The sequence below is a fragment of the Trichosurus vulpecula genome, chromosome 5, assembly GCF_011100635.1.
Source record: "Trichosurus vulpecula isolate mTriVul1 chromosome 5, mTriVul1.pri, whole genome shotgun sequence".
Classification (NCBI taxonomy): Eukaryota; Metazoa; Chordata; class Mammalia; order Diprotodontia; family Phalangeridae; genus Trichosurus; species Trichosurus vulpecula.
This window is the reverse complement of record NC_050577.1, coordinates 83,712,058-83,732,030: the sequence shown is the minus strand read 5'-3', so window position 1 is coordinate 83,732,030 and position 19,973 is coordinate 83,712,058. Positions and strand designations below refer to the sequence as shown.

General features: G+C 38.9%; 1 protein-coding gene across 2 annotated transcripts in view; it reads right to left on the bottom strand.

Moving 5' to 3' along the window:
• Positions 1–19,973, bottom strand: part of VIPR2 (vasoactive intestinal peptide receptor 2) — a 137,677-nt gene that overhangs the window by 65,036 nt on the left and 52,668 nt on the right. The window lies entirely within an intron of this gene.

Sequence of the window (19,973 nt, the reverse complement as noted above, 5' to 3'; positions counted from 1 at the left end):
CAACTCCACCAGCAACATAACAATGTTCCAATTTCCCCACATCCTTTCCAGCATTTATCATTTTCCTGTTTTGTTATTTTAGCCAATCTGACAGGAGAGATGTGGTATCTAGACACACAACTTTCAGCGAACTTCGAGACTGAAATCATAGACCAGCTCCTTTTGGTAAATAACATTTGTCCAAAAGGTGAAAGAGGATTCAATACCTATCACTAGAAAACAATATAAACAGGTTAAAAATTTACAAAGATACTTTTGAAATGAACAGACCACACTTCGTAAAATGGAAATAAAATCTGACAACAGGTATTTTCTACTGGATTTATCAAATGTGGCCGAAAGTGGTTTATCTCCAGACAGATCCTATGACATAACTAAGACGCAAGCCTGTAATCCAAAGGCATTCCATGGGTGGCATCCAAAGGAACTCAACTAGCAATATGTTGCCAGAGTGAATGATATAGACTTGTTCACAGAAGAGGAAAAGCTTATGATAGTGATTCTGGGCCATATCATTGCCCATTAAGAAATACAGAAAGATTATCTTTAAAGATCTCGGATTTATTGAGAAATTCAGATTATTGCAATGAAATGACAGAAACTGAGAAACATGTCACTTCAGGCTGAAAAGTTTTAGCATCTCCTGGATATCTAGAAAATAAGATCAGGTGGCTAGAATCATACACTAGCAGCACAGTATCTATTACAAACTAACAGATGACAAATCCTCATACCATAAACACAAAATGTTAAATAGCCTTGAAGATTCATAAGTCATAATGATAAGTCATAACCAGAGCATTTTATATGCCCAGAAATAAAATTGATCCATGAATTAAAAATATTTTCATTACATTTGAATTTATTTTAAACTTAAATACAAAAAAAAGAAAAAAGGAAAAAAAAAACATTGCCATGTACCCCAAAGAACATGAGAGGACTCAATATAAAGTGATAAATTTCCATTTCTAGAAGACCTATATAAGAAGTACTATGCATTATTTTCAAAGCTGTCCATTTTTTCTTTGCTTCCTTGTATGTTTTCTTTTGCCCTCTGCTGTGCACATTTTACTTTATTTTCCGCTCCCCACCTGCCTCCAAGAAGACTACAATTAAGCATGGATACACACACACACACACACACACACACACACATACATACATATATATATATGTATACATAGATATCCATAAATATACACACGTACACTCAAATGTATATAAGTAAGACCACATTATGATTATTTCTATTTGTCATCTGTTCCTCTGTAGGTGGATAACATCTTCCTTTATAAGTCCACGTCTTTCCATATTGATCCGTAACAATTTAAAAACATTAGAATTAAATGTTATTAGATGTGAGTCTAATGCATTTGCCCTATTAGTTTTGATATTGGGACAAAATGAAGTGCTCATAAGTCATTGAACAATTAACAGAAATAAGTGTACTTTGTCCTAATACAGCAATGATATGCATCCAAAATACTGTGGCACTTAGCTTCTTTGGAATAGATCCACTTATCTCCATAAGAAAATGCCCTTGATCATTAGGGCAGGGTGTGATGGCTCAAGTCTCTGATGTCACCTGAGGTGTGTTTTTTAATATTCTTAGGTGATCAGAAAACTTTGCCAAAGAAGGCAAGGGCCATCGAAGTACCAGGGACAGCTTTGTTGCCTTTAGAGAAAATCGATCCCTACTGTAGGGAAAGGGAGAATCCTGGTCCTATCACAGATGTCATCACCCAGGAAACTCATAATCTGGAGACTACATGGAATGAAAAACTTTAAAAATTACAAATACATAGGGGAAGGAAATAAAACCATATAGCAACAGGACAAGATGCAATAATTTTATCCACTTTCATAACAGACCATAGATCATTAAACATGAAAGAATTGTAGCAGTACCTAGCAAGACAAGATAATTGTAATAACCACAACAAACCCTGACATTATACAGTATCTTTAGATTTACAAAGAACTCCACAAAAACTCTGAAGTAGGTACTGCAAACATTACTATCACTATTTTATAGATGAGAAAACTGAGGCTTAAAGAGGTTAAGTAATTTGCTCACGGTTATGCTGGGAATAATGGAAGGTGGGATTTAAACCAAGTTTTTCCTCCTCCTCAGCAATATCCTTTCCACTACGCTACCCAGCCTTTATTTGCATGGCTAGACTTTAGAGCAGCTAAACAACATGGTCATAGTCTTCATGAGATGCTTCCAGGGAAACCCCACAAGCTTGTTTCTTTTCAGTACGGGTGGTGAAAAGGATTCCAATCCACTATAGCTGCATTGCCTGACTGCAGTAAAAGTTCTACTTGATTCTTCCCCTCTCTTTCCTTGAATTTATTTTCTCTGTAGCCACAGAATTGTGAGGGCCAGACTATAAACACCAGGAATCATGCCATTTCTCCTTGCAATTTGATAACCAAGAAGTAGTCACCTAAGAAGTCACTTAAGACCTCTAGTGCCAGAGCTCCACACCTCCCAGGCTGTCCATTCTACTTCAGGATGCCTCTAACTGTTAGGAAGAAGTTCCTTTATGTTCCCATCCCTAGATCTAAGGGTTAAATACAATTTGTCCAAGCTGGCTGCCAATAGCATCAATCAATTTGGTTGTTTGTTCTCTTTTCTCAATTTTCCTGCCAAAAGAATAGCATGGTGTATCTAAAGGACCTTCAGCTAACGTTGTTGAGGTACCACTCCATCCACTTGGGAGGACTCCAGCCAACGTCTTCTACACGCCGTAATTGCTGCCCATTCTCTAGGTGCAAATAATACCAGTATTTGGCTCTCTTCTTCCAGACTGTGGGCTTGGTTCTCTTCAAGTTTATTATTCACCTTCAGAAAATGTATTACACAGAAAAAGAACCAAATGAATAAGGGTGCCTATCATGTAGGATGTACTAACAGAATACAGGAGTCTTTGAAGTAATTCAAATTCGTGTGTCTTGTTTGGGCAGTGACCAGTTGCCAGGTTCTTTTCTGCTTGTTGCTGCCAGATCTCTAGCCAACAATTCCCAATCTACTACTCTGTATCTTCCTTCCATTAGAGTTAAGTGGCTTGGAATACTAGGATGCCAATAAGGGAATGGTCTCAGGGTTCACCTTTTTCCTTTCTAGATAAATAGCATGACAGCTGGTGTGTTTGCTACTCTGGAGAGATCAGTTGTTATATACAAAGGGCAGTGTGGATTTGGATATTACAGAAACAAGACTGCCACAAATGCCTCTTTAGGGCCAAGAATGCCCCCTTGTGTTCCATTTTCCACCTAGTTCCCTTTATTAAGAGCCAGGTACTGGGTATCAATGAATGGTAGAAATTTGCCATCTCTGGAAAGTGCTTCAAGGCCTAAACTGTTGAGTGGTGTGACCCAATCTTGGACTGCCATGAATAAACTATATCCATCTGTGAATCATCTGGCATTAAAATAAATTCACAAGATATTGATTGTAATAGAAAGCACCTTCCCTGCCCCCCCCCCCATTTTTTTGGCATAAGCTGTGTTCCAGGAGTCAACATCTACATAAGCCTTTTCTTGGGGAGATAAAATGGTACTGAAATATCACCAGGGCATTGGCCAACTGAAGCAGCATAACTTAGAACCAGAAATATTTCTATTCTTGGTTCTTTTTTGATTTTCAATAAGTTCATTCACTAATTAGCTGGTTCATTCATTTAACAAGTAATGATTATGTATCTATTATGTCCACAGAACCATCTGGCAAAATCCTATATTTCTAACTTTATCTCACCCACCTATTACGTACGCTAGGCTCAACCAAACTGGGCTCTTTGGCAACCTCTGTGTACATTCCTACACATCCTTGAATCTATGCCTTTGATTTCTTTGTTCCCTAAGCCTGGAATAACACCCCCAGAATTAGAATTATTTGTATATGTGTCATATATCTCTCCTCCCAGGTAGTAAGCTCCAAGAATAGAGGAGCGATCTCATTTTTCCTTGGATCTCCCATAATGCCTAGCACAGTTCTTAGCATGTGATAAATGACTGTCGAATTAATAAATGAATGAATGCTGGTAGTAATATTAATTAGTACGAACACCTGTAAGAGCCTCAGACACTAGCTGTGTGAATCTGGGCAAGTCACTTAACCTCTTGGATCTGTTTCCTCAAACTGTAAGATGGAGATAGTAATGGTACCTACCTTGCAGAGTTGTTGTGGGGATAAAATGAAGTAATATTTTGTGAAGCACTTTGAGACCTTAAAGCATTATACAAATGCCAGTTATTATTATTACATAGCATTTAATAAACCTTAAAGCACTATGGCAATAATCATGTATTACCATTATTCTTATTAATCAGTGATTGCTCCTTCCAGGCCCTGCCTCTGCTAGTGGCCATCTATGTGTGAGCCTCACGGTTAACATACTTTCACTCAAGCTCAGTGCATCCATCATTGATAACTCTGGTGTCTATACCTCTGGTAACTAAATGCCAGTGCAATCTGTCTGCTGATGCTAAATCTGAAGCATTACGTTTAAAGTGCTGTGCTCCAAGGCATTTCTTCAGCCTGTCTTACCCATGATTGATTTCCTCCCCTCACTTTGCCAAACTGTTTCCGTTCCAAGTGTCATCCATTCTCATCACTTGATGAGCCAGCCCAGTACATCTGGCTTGCAATGAGCATGGCAGTCATTAAGTGCCTAAAACATAAAACTGGAAGCTTTATTTGACCACCTGATGTGAGCTGGACCAGAGCTCCTGCAGGTGAAACTTGTTTGGGAGGTCAGTGAAATCTTGACAGCAAGCCTGGCTGTAAATATTGAATAGGTTGATATGGTACTGATAACAATAACACCTGCTGCCATTTATATAGCCTTTTGAGGTTTGCAAAACACTTATATATTATCTCATTTGATCCTCATAATAACCCTGTGGGGGCGCAGGTACTCTTATTATCAGCTCTATTTCCTAGAAGAAGAACCTGAGGATCAGTAAGACTCTGAGGTGGGATTTATGGGATTCTCCTTTAGCACTCTGTTCATCATATTATGCTACCTCTGTATAATTCCTAGTTTCAGTGATATTCAGTTCGGGCATCCAAGACCAATGTCTTATTGGCATCAGATTCTTCATGCCATGTGAACTTTAGAAAGATGAACTGTACTGCTTCCTAGATAAAACAGGTATGCTAAAGCCCCACCCCTTGGTACATGGGGCCAGTTAGTCCCAGTACAACGCTGACAGATGAGTGAATAAACAAATGATAGTACAAATGAACCCCTTTAAGTTCAAAAGGGGAGCAGAAATAGAGCAAGAAGACTGCAAGGAAGTGTTTCCTTTCATTTGAGTTCTTCAAACAAAGGCTAGGTGACTACTTGAAAGTTATGTTGTAGAGGAGAATCCCTTTTAGGTAACATTGGTACTAGATGGCTGCTAGGATCCTTTCCAGCTGAAATTCTCCAATTCCATTGGCAATGCCTCAAAGGAGGCCAGGGAAAGGTATTTTTCAGTGGTTTTTCTAGTAGGGTTGATGGGTTTGCACAGAGCTGTCCACATATACTCAGTAACTTCCCATGAATACCAGTAATATGCATTTGTCTGGACTGGACATATTAAGATGCGGTCTGTGGCCACCAAAACAGAACACTGAATAATTACTTGACAAAATAATATTCATACTTTCATATGAAAATAAAAATCATTACTTTGGCTTCATCCTCATAGTACTTGAGCAAGAAACTAAAGAAAAGGCAAAATACCTCAATCTGTATCTTTATTTTACTAGGATAAAGTACTTTTCTGTTTTTATGATCAGAATTAGAAAGCGAGGCTAAGTTCAATCAATCATCAGTCAACAAACACCCATCAGTCGACATTTATTAAGTGACTATTATGTGTCGAGTACTGAGCTTAAAAACTCAAAGAATGAATCCTACTCTCAGGAAGACAGTATACTAAGAGATTGCCTTCCTCACTATCCTTATTAATATTGTAATTATCAAGTAACTCTTTATTGCTTTCTAGTTATTTGAAATGGGAGAAAGGGCATAATAGCTGGCCTCTCTCCAACTTGCTCCAGTCAAAAGAAAAAATAAGAAAGCAACAGTGAATCATTAGATTGTATCGAGGAACTATCTTTCTGTTCTCAGCAGACCAGAACCTTCTTGAGTGAAGGCTTATTCTTTAAAAAGAAGTGGCACCTTCATTGGCCTTCAGGGCTGGCATAGAACGCAAAATGCAGAAGACATGGTGTTACCTCTAGTCCTCAGGAGATTGTAAAAAATAGAGCTATAGAGATTCCACAAAGAAGGAAGAGAATTTTTTTGGTCAGTTAGTTGTGTCTGACTTTTTGTGACTCCATTTGGGGTTTTCTTAGCAAAGATACTGGAGTGGTTCGCCATTTCCTTTTCCAGCTCATTTTATAGATAAGAAACTGAGGCGAACAGGGTTAAGTGACTCGCTCAGAGTCATACAGCTAGTAAGTTTCTGAGGTCATATTTGAGCTCAGATCCTACTGACTCCATGGGGCAGCACTCTAACCATTAAGCCATGTAGCTACCCCAGATAATTAATTGTATATGACCTAATGATCAGAAATATATAAAGGATTTGAGAGTAAGGGGTCTTAGGAATGATGGGATATAGAAGTGGAAGGGGCCTGTGAGATAATCTATTACAACCCCTTCACTTTATAGATGAAGAAACTGAGTACCAGTGAGAATAAGTGATTTAACCAAGACCGAACAGGGAATAAGAAGAGTTTTCTTAGTTTTTCCTTAGCTTCCCCTTCCCTTTGACTTTTCTCCGGTGGTTTCATTAGATATCTGCCTGAGCTGGAAGAGGTCTTAGCTGATAATCCAGTTCCATCATTTTGCTGAAATATTTGTCTGTTATAGTTACTGTTAAGAATCATTTTCTTATTTATAGAAGATGTTGGGTTTTTATGGGTTTGCCTATTCATCTGGCTAGAAATTGGGCTGGAGATTTTCCGGAAAATCTATAGACTTTCAAGTCTACAAGAACTAGTTTTCAAACAAAATGGTTAATTCTGGGGGGTTGAGACAACCAAATATTCTGTTGTCTACTGCTTAAAAATCCAGTATTATTGGCTGGGAGGAAGAGGTCAGCTTTGGCTCCAAATTCCATCTTTGGGGCCTTAACAGATTAAAATGAAACACACAGTGGAGAAATATTACTTTTCCAGTCATTTTGATTCTGAGGCAGTGAGGAGCTGTGAATAAATATTTTTAGGAACAAGGCATTATGTGGAAGAAATGTGTCCATTTCATACATGAGGAGAGTCTAAAATGTCAAACAATGCTCCTGGCTAAATGTAGCGGATATGCTCTTTATTAAAAAAAAGTAAGGAGCATATATTAGGAAATAAATGGTGTAGAAGGCATGCCACGGAATGACATTATAACTTCCAAAACCAAGTATAAACTCATCATTGTCATACCCATGGCTCTGTTTGAAGTGGGATAGGGCCAGATAGAAGAGCCAGGACGTAAGGACTAAACAAACACACTAGGGGAAGGCAAGAAATTGGGGGAGGTCCAGGCAGCAGGTAATGGAGGATGTAGTCAAGGCAAGTGGGTAGTCAATGTCAGGGAGGTAGTGGGAACCCAGTTAGTAGGACTGGAGATGAACTGGGATGCTGAGTTAGTTTTAAAAAAAGGAAAAAGCAGGGATTGGGACATGCGGAACAAGCCAATGTGGTCTGGTAGAAAGAATTTGACTACATCACTCCCCTTTGCTTCTACAAATTGGGGGCTCCTCGTTGCTTTTTAAGATAACATACAAATTACCCTTTTCTTCACAATCTGGCTTCAAATTATCTTTCCAGACCAATTACACAATACTAACCAACTATGTAGCAAAACGAAAAAAAGCGATGGTCCTGGAATCAGGAAGACCTGAATTTAAGTTTGGCCTCAGACACTTACTAGCTGTGTGACTCTTGGTAAGTCACTTAAACTCTGTCTGCCTCAGTTTCCTCAACTATGAAATGGGGAAAATAACAGCACCTACCTTCCAGGGTTCTTGTGATGATGAAATGAGATAATATTTGTAAAGCACTTAGCAAAGTGCTTGGCATACAGTAGGTGCTGTATAAATGCTTATTCTTTTCCCTTCCTCCTTTCCCTCCCAGCCAAGTACTCTGTGTTCTAGCCAAATTGGCTACCAGGTTCTTTATGCACAATATTCCAGCTCCCACTTATACTTTTGCTCCAGCTGTTCCCTCATCCCCCCATGCTCTACCTCTTCCCCTCCATATCTTGGAAACCCTTGCTCCCTTCCAGCCTAAGTTCAAATGTCTGCTACTATTAAGAAACCTTTCCTGGCTCTCCTGGCCTGCTTGTTAATACTCTCCTCAAATTACTTTGTATTTATATAGTTTATGTTTTGTGTTTATCTGCATACATGTTGTTTTGTCCTTTAGAATGTAAGTTCCTTGAGGGTAAGGCTTAAAAAAGGTATTTTTTTTGTCTCCCCAGCACATACCTATTGTAGATGCCTAATCAATGCTTATTGACTTGAATTAAGAACTCTGGATATAAAGAAGGATCCTTCCTCTGTTATTTATTAGGATGTGACCTTGAGCATCTCTCTGTGATTTAGTCTAATCATAAAGTCTTAGATGATCTCCAAGCACCAGCATGAAACCCTATATAAGGATAGTCACAAAAAAACAACTCAGGAGGCCAGTGCCTGGAGCCAGAGCACAAGGTCGGAATGAACTAGAAACAGGGCTAACTGGTTGCTGCTATGGGCCTAGGGTGCTTTCTATTCCTCCTGACTGGAGACTCAGGATCCTCAGAGAAGCCTTAGAATTACTGGAGGCAGTGCTGACCCTAAGGGTCAGGCTCAAATGATTCTTTCTAAAGGTTAGAGCAGGCATTGTCCTCTCTTTGGCAGCCTCATGGAGCCTCTGGACCCCTTTCTTAGGATAATTTTAAAAAATAAAGCCTTTTTATTTATTTTTTTAAACATTCATTTTAAAAGTTTTGAGTCCAAATTCTCTCCTTCCCTCCAACCTCTCCCTCATCCTTTGAGAAAGTAAGCAATATTATACCTACTATATGTGTGAAGTCATGTAAAACATTTAAATATTAACCATATTGCAAAAAACCCAAGAAAAATAAAGAAAGTAGAAAAATATAGTTCAATTCTGCACTCAGTTCATCAGTTCTCTCTCTGGAGGGGGGATGGCATTTTTCATCATGACTCCTTTGGAATTGACCTAGATCATTGTATTGGTCAGAGTAGCCAAGTCTTTCACAGTTGATTATTGTTACTGTTCTCCTGGTTCAGAATAATTTTAAAAAACCATAATCGAAGGAAATGCCAAATTTCAGTTAAAATGTAGAGGAAATGGATAGATAGATAAATAGCCACAAAGGAACAAGACAAGAGCCCAACAACTAGAACCAGATTATAACATCAGATAGGACTAGTAGACTAAATGAAAGATAGAAAGAGAAATAGAAGGAAGAAATTGAATTTTCAATATGTTATTTTTTCCCACCCAAGTTTATGGACCCTCTATAATCTATCAATGGACCATCTGGGGTCTGTAGACTCCACAAAGGATTCAGGGGAAGAAATCTAAGCAGAGCTTTATAGTTAGAAGCAACGCAGTTTATATCACCAGTGTCTGACTTACAAACTACTATACTATGTCACTCTATCAGGCCTTTATTCCCCTCTATATTTGAGGCCGTTTGGCATTCATAAGTGTATTGTAGATGTGCACTTTAGGAAAAAGTCCCTTAGATTGGAGTCCAGGGAGCTAGCTGGCTGTATTGCTTACCAGATGTGAGACTTTGGGTAAGGTATTCAAACCCTCAGGGTCTCAGTTTCATATTCTGTAAAATGAAGGGATTAAACTAGATGATATCTAAATTTTCTTCCATCCCTAAATTTTAATACCACACATACTTTTTGAAATTTAATTTTTAAAATTCTGAAGGTAAAAACTGAAAAAGGGAATGGGATGGAAAGGGAATAGACATTGATATGGCACCTACCTTATGTCAGGCACAATGCTAAATGCTTTTAACAAATTTTATCTCATTTGATCTTCACAAGAACCCTGCGAGGTAGGTGCTGTTACTACCCGTTTTGTACAGATGAGGAAACTGAGGTAAACAGAAGTTAAATGACTTGCCTAGAGTCACATAGCTAGTTAGTATCTGAGGCAGGTTTTGAACTCAGGTCTTCCTGATTCTAGGCTCAGTGCTCTATCCACTGCACCACCTAGATGCCTCAGAAAGAGTATTTTCACACATTGCAGACAGAGCACCAAAACAGGAGTCCGAAAACGGTGAACTTCCATTTTACACTATTTTTAAAACATATAACAAATACTACATGCCATCTTACACATAACAAATTCTACAATTACCAAATAGGACAGCTGAAACTGTCCCTTCTTCCTCCTGAACATACTTCTGTCCATTTAGAAATGTATTTAAGTGGTCCTCTTTTTTGTAGGGGGTGGCAGCATTATTGTTGCTAACCCCCTTGGCCTTGAGTCCTATTCCAATTAACATAGAGGGAGAAAGGAAGGAAAGCCTTTGTAATAAATAAGCATAATTAAGCAAAACAAATCTACACAGTGGTCATGTTAAAAAATGTCTCTTTTGTGTCCATCACCTTTCTGTCAGGAGGTGAGTACCAGGCTTCCTCATAGGTCCTCTACAATCATGGTTGGTTATTGCTTTGATCAGAGTTCTAAAAGCTTTCATTTTTTTTTCCTTGACAAGGTCATTACCCTTGAGTAAATTGAATCTATATACTTCTATTCCCAGTAAAAGGTGGCCTAAAAGACTACTGAAGGGACATATTTACAAATTCTATGTTTCCTTGCCAGATCTTAACCAAATGGTGGTATAACCAAAGTTTGCTCTATAAATCTCCAGACTCTGGAGGAGTCCATCAAGTATTTCTCAGTTGGATCCCTGTGGAGAGCTGACTTTACTGGTCATCCTCAACTTCAGATCAATGACTTTTTTTATCCATATAACATGGAACTGAGATTGCTTTAATGTCTATAAGTTTTAGAGGAAGCTAGGGTGATAATTTTGGAGCTTTGGGACAAGACTTTGGATGAGGTTTGGGGAAATAGGAAATAAGTAGGCAGGTGTAGAAAGAACTTCACTTGCTTTGCTGTTCTGTCTGGGGTCTCAGTAGTAACTGGTGGGTCCCTGAAAAGCATCTCTGAAGTTACTTTGGCCCATGTAGACTATTCTTGTGTGTCAAATCCTGAATTTGGGTGCCATGACTTTGGGAGGTAATAAATGTCAGCCCACTCTAGTTCATCTTGGCCTTCCCAATCCAGGTTAATCTCACTTATTCCATTCTGGCTTTCTCTGCTAAGTCCCCTACCCCTCTTGGAGGAGGGAGACAGAAACAGAGAAGAAGAGGAGAAAACGAGACCATGACCTGCTTCTAGGAGACAGGTAAGTCAGACTCCTACTCATATGACACATGCACCCTTGATGTCTCTATTTTTACTTCTCTTTGCTGTGGATATTCCCGACTTACTTTACTAGGTGATACTATGATTTAAAAGAGGAAAGAAGCTTCGAAATCATCTCCTCACTTTACATACAGTTAAGCATAGAGCTAGAGAGGAAAACATCTGTCCAAGGTCACTCATATATTAGAGTTGCAGAGCTAGTGTTGGAATCCAAATCTTTTGACTCTACATTTAATGCTTATTCTATGGTACCACTGACCAAAGCACTATGAGAAACTGTGTCCAACTTCTTGCTTTACCCCTTGAAGAGCATCTCCAAACTCCATTTTAACTGATTCTTTTGCTTATGCATCAAAGGCCATAACCTATAATGTGGGTCAAGTTTGTTTCTGTAATCAAAGTAGTTTTGAAGCCAATAAAATTGATATGTGTACCCCACAAGGCAGAATAGTACTTTGGGTAAGTTAGAAATCCAGTTGAAAGATGCAAGAAGATAGGGGAAAAGTGAGACATTAAAGATGAAGCAGAGGGAGGGAGGCCACTTGGAAAAAAACTTTTGTCAAGGTTAAAACTGTTCTAGCTTTGAAGATATATACCTTTCAAAGGTATAGCCATGACCGTGGATAACCTGTCTGTGGATTTGATTTTGTCTATGGAAGTTGGGGATGAATACCCTAGTCCTGTATGCTTGTTTGCTCACTGGGGATAGTTGAATGAGTCATAGATATTGTAGACCTAAGTGCTTTGGACTTGGCCTACACTTGGGACATGGAGTGATGAAAAGAAAAAAGAGACCCAAGCTGAGAGAACGACTATACATAGAAAGTGGACTTGGATCACTGGGGAGCAATTAACTCCAGGTTCCCACACAATTCTCAAGTAACCCTCATGGCTCCAGAGATGGCAATTATGAATCAACAGTAGTCGAATCTTTCTCAGCCTCAGAAATGGTAGATGCAGAGATTTAATGGCAGAATCATATAACTCAATAAATGGCTGTGATAAGAGGCATTCGTGGCATGTAAAGAATTCTTGAATCTAACCTCCTAAAGAAAAGGGAAGAGTTCCTGTAACAAGGTATGGTATTAAGAAATGGCACTGGTATGGAAAAACAAACAAAAAGCATGGATCATGACCTTGACGGTACCTTAGTGTTGTTCGGACTGTACAGATGAGAAGGAAGTTCACTCCCCAGTGATCTCAAGTGCATTTGCCTTCCAAGAGAGCCCTCAAGCACAGGTTGGTTCTCTAAGTCTGGAGGTTTATATAGGACTCTAGCCTGTAGGTGCAGTAAGTCTGGAGGATTCTTGGAAACCCTCAAAAGAGAGTTTTCACTGATAGTTATGCTTTGGAATACAGAAAGTTCTTGCATATTTTTTGTGGGATGAACTAAGGCTATCCTGTTTTCACCAAGAATGACAGAATCAGCTGAAAGTGACCTCGGAGACCATCTATTTAGTCTAATCGATTTTTCAACAATAATCCTCCATACAGAATTTCCATCAAGAGATCATCCAGCTTTTGCTTAATGGTCCATAATGATAGGGTATGCAACTAACTCTCAAAGCAATCTATTTCACTTTTGGACATCTCTAATTAAGATGTATTTATCTACATCAAAACTGAAACTGCCTGTGTCTAAATTTTACCTGTTGATTCTAATCCTTCCCTCTGAGACAAAGCAGAATGATTCTCTTCTCCATTGCAACCCTTTACATATGTGAACAGAGCCAGCATGTTCCCTCTAAATCTTCAATTTAGACATTTTCAATCTTTCAACTAATTTTTATACTGTTCTTTGACTATCTAAGTTATTCTCTTTTGGATATACCTAAGCTTATCTGTCTTTTTTCCTTTTTTATGATGTTTATTTTTTTTGGAGGAGGGAAGGCAGGGCATTTGAGGTTAAGTGACTTGTCCAAAGTCACACAGCTAGTAAGTGTATCAAGTGTCTGAGGCCACATTTGAACTCAGATCCTCCTGATTCCAAGGCTGGTGCTCTACCCACTGAGCCACCTAGCTGCCCCAGCTATCTTTCTTTACAATAATATGGTCATAGAACTGAATACAATACTTCACATGTGACCTGCCCAGGGCAGAACATGGTGGGACTTTTATGTACCTTGCTTTGGACACTATTTTCTTTAATATAACCTGGGAAAGCATTAACTTTCTTTGCTAATATAACATGATATTGACTCATATTGAGCTTGCAGTCTACTTAAACCCTCAGATCTTTTTCATAGGAATTTTGTTCAGTCACACTCCCATCCTATAATTGTGAAGTTGGTTTTTGGATACCAAATGTAGAGCTTCACACTGATTGTTATCCCAGAGTTTTATCCCATCAACTTCAATTATCTGTAAACTTGCAGGAGTGATGTACTTGTCCTCTTTAATCTGAGTGTTTGCATGACAGACTAAGGATTCTTTTATCTCTTTGACAGAGATCTAGATATGATCCAAACGCTGGTGTTCCTGAGGGAGATTCTAGATGAGGTAAAAAATGAACCAAATATAAAGGTTTCTAGGGGATACCTTCATGGGGGCATCAACTAAAGAATTGCTTGATCAGTCATTAAAATTTATTAATCACTTCTTACATGCCAGGCACTGTGTTAAGTGCTGGGATAAATTTTTGGAATTTGTGAGAAGTCCCCTTGAGGGTCAACTAAGTCTACATGGACCTATAAGTCAAGCTTCTCAGACACGAGTTATTTAACATTCCACAAAAAACTACTTCTGTTTTATTTTATTTACTCCCCTCCAAATCCAAGCTTCATTTCCAACAGTATGGCCCAGTTCTCCTCAGAAGCTTGAGTACAGATTCCCTTTCGGAAGCTAAAGATCTTCAGTCTGGTATAATAGCGGATGTGCAGCTCTGGTGTGCTATATTTTGATTGTTTCCTCCTTCTTTCAAGTGATTCTTCAATGCAATCAAGTACTTCATGCATTAATTATTTTCCCAGCTCAAAATAGATGAGGAGAGACATTTAAATAAAACTATCCAGCTTGGGTTTTGTGCCATCATTTTCTTTCCTTTCCCACACTAAGATGTTTTGACTTCTTAATCCATCAGTAGGGAATATTCATTTATAGTATTTGCAGATTCCTTGATTTATCTAATTAAGAAAAAAAATTGGTTCTCCAAAATAGAAAAAAAAGCCCTCCTCTGTAACATTCAAGCAGAATAAGTGATGTGTTTTCCCACAAATGGAAACAGAAGAATTTTCCAAATATATTCAACAAAAATATCAGTGACTGAAGAAATGGTGGGTAGAGTGGGGAACAGGCAATTTATTTTTTGTTTTATATTTAAAGAGAGCTGGCGTTGGAGTCAGAAGACCTGTGTTCAGAACTGAGCTCTATCACTTGCTCCTCGTGTGTCATTGGGAAAGTCACATCACCTCTCAGTGCTTCATTTCCTCTTACATAAAATGAGAGCATTGGACTTGATGACCTCTAAGGTTCCTTCTATCTCTAAGTTTATGACCCCTGTAAGTACTTGCAGGTAACATTTGGCTTGTACTATCTAGCAGCACACACCATAGCTGGTTCATGCTTATCACAATGTCCTCCCCACATCTATTCTATTGCTTTCAACACAGATACGGGACTCTCAGTAAGTACAGAAAGTACTGGTTGCTGAATGTATAGAACAAGGAAAGTGTGTCTATGTTCCCAGAATGAAAAGGTTTCTAAGCCATTCTGCAAAATTCCTATTTGTTAACAAACACTTCCGGAGACCTTCACCAAAGTTCTTTTTTGATGGCATATAGCACAGAGATGGCCCTGACTTGGATGGGTGGATAGATGGAATAAGAATTTATTAAGCACCAGGCACTGTGCTGAGCACTTTATAAAGAGTTCTCCAAGACTATACTAATGAAGCACAAGGTCCCTCAGTCCTGTGAAGATGGAAAAGGTTTTGAATCTTGACTGGTAATGGACGGTGTGTCTGTCATTCAAGGACAATATGGCTAAATTTGGAGGGGCTTAAGCATCAAGCTGGTCACAAGCTGATGAGTCTATCAATAGTAATTCTGAGGCCATCTATGCTGGCATCAATTGGGAGAGTGCTTACAATGACAAAGTCACAGATCTTTGTAATATGGAAATATTTACAGATGAAACTCTGAAAAATAAAAACATAACAGGCAGGTTATGACTTGCCAATGCTGAATGCATAAATGATTGCTTCAAGTGTATAGCAGCCATGACTTATGCTGGAGTTGGAACTACTACAGGAGGCATTCCCAGAAAAGAACACAGAGAAACTGGTAGGGAAGCCCTAGGAGTGACTCCTTGGAAGGGGATCTCTCCAGAGCCCTCAGAGTTCTCACTGTTCTGCCTCTTTGGGATCCCCCATGTCTTCCCCGCCCCCCCGCCCCAATCCTAAGAACTCTGCGCATGTTTTCTTAACAGCTGGAACTATGGAGTGTCCAATGCCTCTTGTGGCAGCACAAGGAACCACTGAGACTGTCACCATCATTGCCCAATGCTAGTGGAATGGAGATAGAGAAACTTAGACTTAAAGAGGTTAAAGGACTTGTTTAACATGACATAGTTAGGAAGCAGATAGTAGCAAGGCTAGGATTAGAACCCAGCTCTCCAGACTCCCAAATCCAGTGTTATTTTCCCTATTCCACAGTGAAACAGTTTTTATAGTAGGCATTTATAAGATCTCTTCCAACTCTCACATTCAAATTTATTGTTAATTATTATAATATGACACATTATACTAAAATGAAAATAATGTAGTGTTTAACATAGAAATTTATTAATAATTATACATTAATGATATAATAATTATGAATAATAGCTAGTATTTATATAGTGCTTCAAGGTTTGTAACATACTTTACATAGGTAGTCTCATTTGGTTCTCACAGTGTTGTTGTTGTACTCAAAGAGGACCAACAACATCACCATTTGGGGAGTGTCACAGGGTGTTCCACTGGCTGAGGAGTCCAATTAAAGCTCAGAAGGCTCTACCACAGGTCAGGTACATCGACCTGTAATGCTGTGAGGTTCATTACAACATCTGGGACAGAGAGGTCTCTGAATTTGTGCAGCCCATGGTTCCTTTTTTTGCTACCTCAATCCTGCTTTGCTCATAGAGCACAGTATCTTCTTTGATGAGGCTCACTATGCTGGGCAATGTCAGTGTCTTCCATGTCTCACAATTGATACTAAAGTTCTTCAGAGACACTTTGCGAATGTCTTTGTATCACTTCTTCTGATCACCTGTGAACAGTTTCCTTGAACAACATGGCCAGCCTATCAGAGTTATGTTCTCTGCAGTACAGTTTGAATGCTTGGCAGTTCAGCTTAAGAAAGGACCTCAGCGTCCAGTACCTTATCTTGCAAAGTAAACTTCAGAATCTTCCCAAGACAATTCAAATGGAAGTGATTCATTTTCCTGGATGGCACTGTTATGTTGTCCAGGTTCCACAGATATACAACAATGAGGTCAACACAACGTCTCTGTAGACCTTCGGTTTGGTAGGCAGCTCAATATCTTTTCTCTCCCATTCTTTTTTTCGGAGCCTTCAGACACTGAGCTAATTCTGGCGATGTACACCAGAACTCGATGTCTATGTGGACATTCCTGGAAAGTATATTGCCAAGGTCAGTGAACTTAGTCACAGCATTCAAAATGTGGAACCAATGGTTGTATGTATAGATGTGAGGTGCTTGCTGGTGGAGGTCCTCTGCTTTCTTAGTGTTGACTGTCACGCCAAAATTAGCACAGGCAGTAGAGAATCAATTCGTACTCTGTTGCATCTCAGCCCCAGAGGATACATTGAATGCACAATCATCTGTGAACAAAAGTCTCTCACCAACTCTCCCTGCACTTTAGTCTTGGTTTATAGTCTCTTCATGTTAGTTTGCCTTCAGTGTGGCAGCTTCATTAGTGACTGGGAAAGTGAGAGCATTGTCCTTTATGCAGAACCTGTGCAAGCATGCTATTACAGAACTGGCATACGATACTGATGAACTTTTCTGGGCAACCAGATTTTGCCATTATCTTCCACAAACTCTCACAACTGACAGTATCAACGGGCTTAGTCAGATGGATGAACATTGTATACAGACTTTGGTTCTGTTCCTGGCATTTCTCCTGAAGTTGTCAGGCAGCAAACACTACGTTGACTATTCCTCAACCCTTTCTCAGTAATCCTGGGAGGTAGGTGCTTTTTATTAATCACCATTTTATAGATAAGGAGGCCCTGAGGGGTTAAGTGACTTGTTTGTCCAGGATCACTAGCTAGTAAGTACTGGAGGCAGAATTAAAACTCAGGTTTTTTCTGACTGGAGTTGGGGGGGGGCGGGTAGTGGAATTAAGTTATTAGGAAGAAAGTTAAACCCAAATATATTGGATGAGAAACACTATGTGGGTGATTTTTGAAAACAAAAGAACTGAACAGCTTAAAGGGAGAAGATAGTAGTACCAAGAACGTTTAAACATGGATTTCTCCCTCACTTATCTCAGCTCTACTACTCCAAAAACAATCACCTCTTCAATACAGTTTCCTTGCAGTAGGATACTGTTTTTCTAGACTATGTGGCATCCCTACAGTAACAATAGGACGTACATTCACTGCTACCAAACAACTTAGATGATAAATGGGGCTTTACAAAAATGTGTTGATTCCGTTATACCTGAAAATCTAATGCCAAAAGCCAACACCGAAGTGAGTCCTCTACTAAAAGACTGAAAAAAACAAAACAAAACTAACCCACCTTTTGCTTACCAAACCTGTTAATGTTGAACTGAACTATATTCTCTGACAGACAATGAAAGAATCATCTGTCTCTTTCAGAAATAATGGAGTATAGTAGTCTACAGGGTTTGTCACATAGGAAGTATTTAGTAAATACTCTAAAATACTCTTGGTTAATACCATGATAATGAAGTATGTGCATAGAAATAGAACATTATATTGGCTGAAGTACCATCAGCTTGTTGTTTGTGACTGGTTGGCTTAGTTGGATAGAGTGTAAACTAAACAAAGATTAGACTAGTCCAATATGGAACAATTATTTATATAGATTCCATGACTGCAGAACACCCTTATATGGGAAAGTCACAAGGGACATTGAGTCAGCTGCAACTTAAATTCATTAGCAACACAAGAAGAGCTCAGTCCACATGCCTTCCTGACGCTGGGCCAGAAGGTCTGTCAGTATTCCAAACGATAGTTCAGAATCAACTATATTCCCCTTAACCTAAAGTTCTTTTTCCTAGAGTATAACAAAGCTAAGTTGGCCTTAAATTGCATGAGAAGTGTGAGAAAGGCTAAAATTTTTGTATTTCTACTTTGAAGCAGGCAAGCATGGACATAACCAAACACTTCCACATTCTAAAAAATAAAAGGGAAAAGTTAGAAAGGCCTAGATTTAGTAACAAGATTAGATTAGAATTAAGACATGTGGGAAAATACCACTGGAATCAATGAGACTTTCTCCTTCCATATTTAGGAGATTTAAAAATATACAGCTTGAGGTAGGTAAGCAGAAGAATATTTGATATCTTCAAATTGGTCTTAATGCACATTGTCCTACTATGGTCGATATCATGCCATATGTTATTCCCCTTCATCATCTTACATTAAAGGCCCAATTACTGCCTCAAAATGGTTTATAAAGTGTTGACCTTCTACAACCATGCTGTGAAGAAAACAGAATGTGAACATAGCAGTTTCAACAAAGTTGAAATGCATCTACTAAGAAGGCCCATGATGATTCATTTTCCTGGCAATCAGCAAGATAACCAGAAAATCATGCAATATCTAATGCAAGAGAATGTAGAAAGAGCAGGGTCTCCAATAGCAACTGCTGGGAAAGTTTATAGTGACAGAATTCCTGAGCAGAGATTTTTACCAGAGCTGGAGTTTTGTCGCAACTATGCTTATGAACAATATGTCCTCAGCCACTTATGAATAACTTCATTACCTCAGGAAAGCTTCACACAGAATATGACACCTTTATAACCTCCCTGAAAACTCTTCTGGCAAAATAAGGCAGTCCTGATAGGGAGAGAAGCTTGTCACTCGCTGAGTCACCAGCGTCTTTAGATAGTTATTGCTGGCAGCAGCAAATATGCTCCCTGGAGGTCTTTTGACCAAGGACTCACTCTACCCCAGAGCTCTGCAAAACAACACTCTACTCCTGACTACCCCTTGTGCTCATGAACTGGGACCAAGGAAAGAAATAATGAGGCATTTGTTAAAGTTCTAAACTGTAGCACAGTCTCAAATGATATACAGAAACATTAATAACATGAACTACACACTTTTCTGTGTGCAACCTGAGATGGCAACTAAATCCTTCTGACAGCTCTCCATTTTGTTTCCAGATCACAGACTGACCCATTTTTCCAGTTAGAAGGTCTGTCAGCATTCCAAATTCTTTAATCTGTTTCTAATCTAATCTAATCTAATCTAATCTAATCTAATCTAATCTAATCTAATCTAATTTTCTTTCTAGATTATAGGCTGACCCAT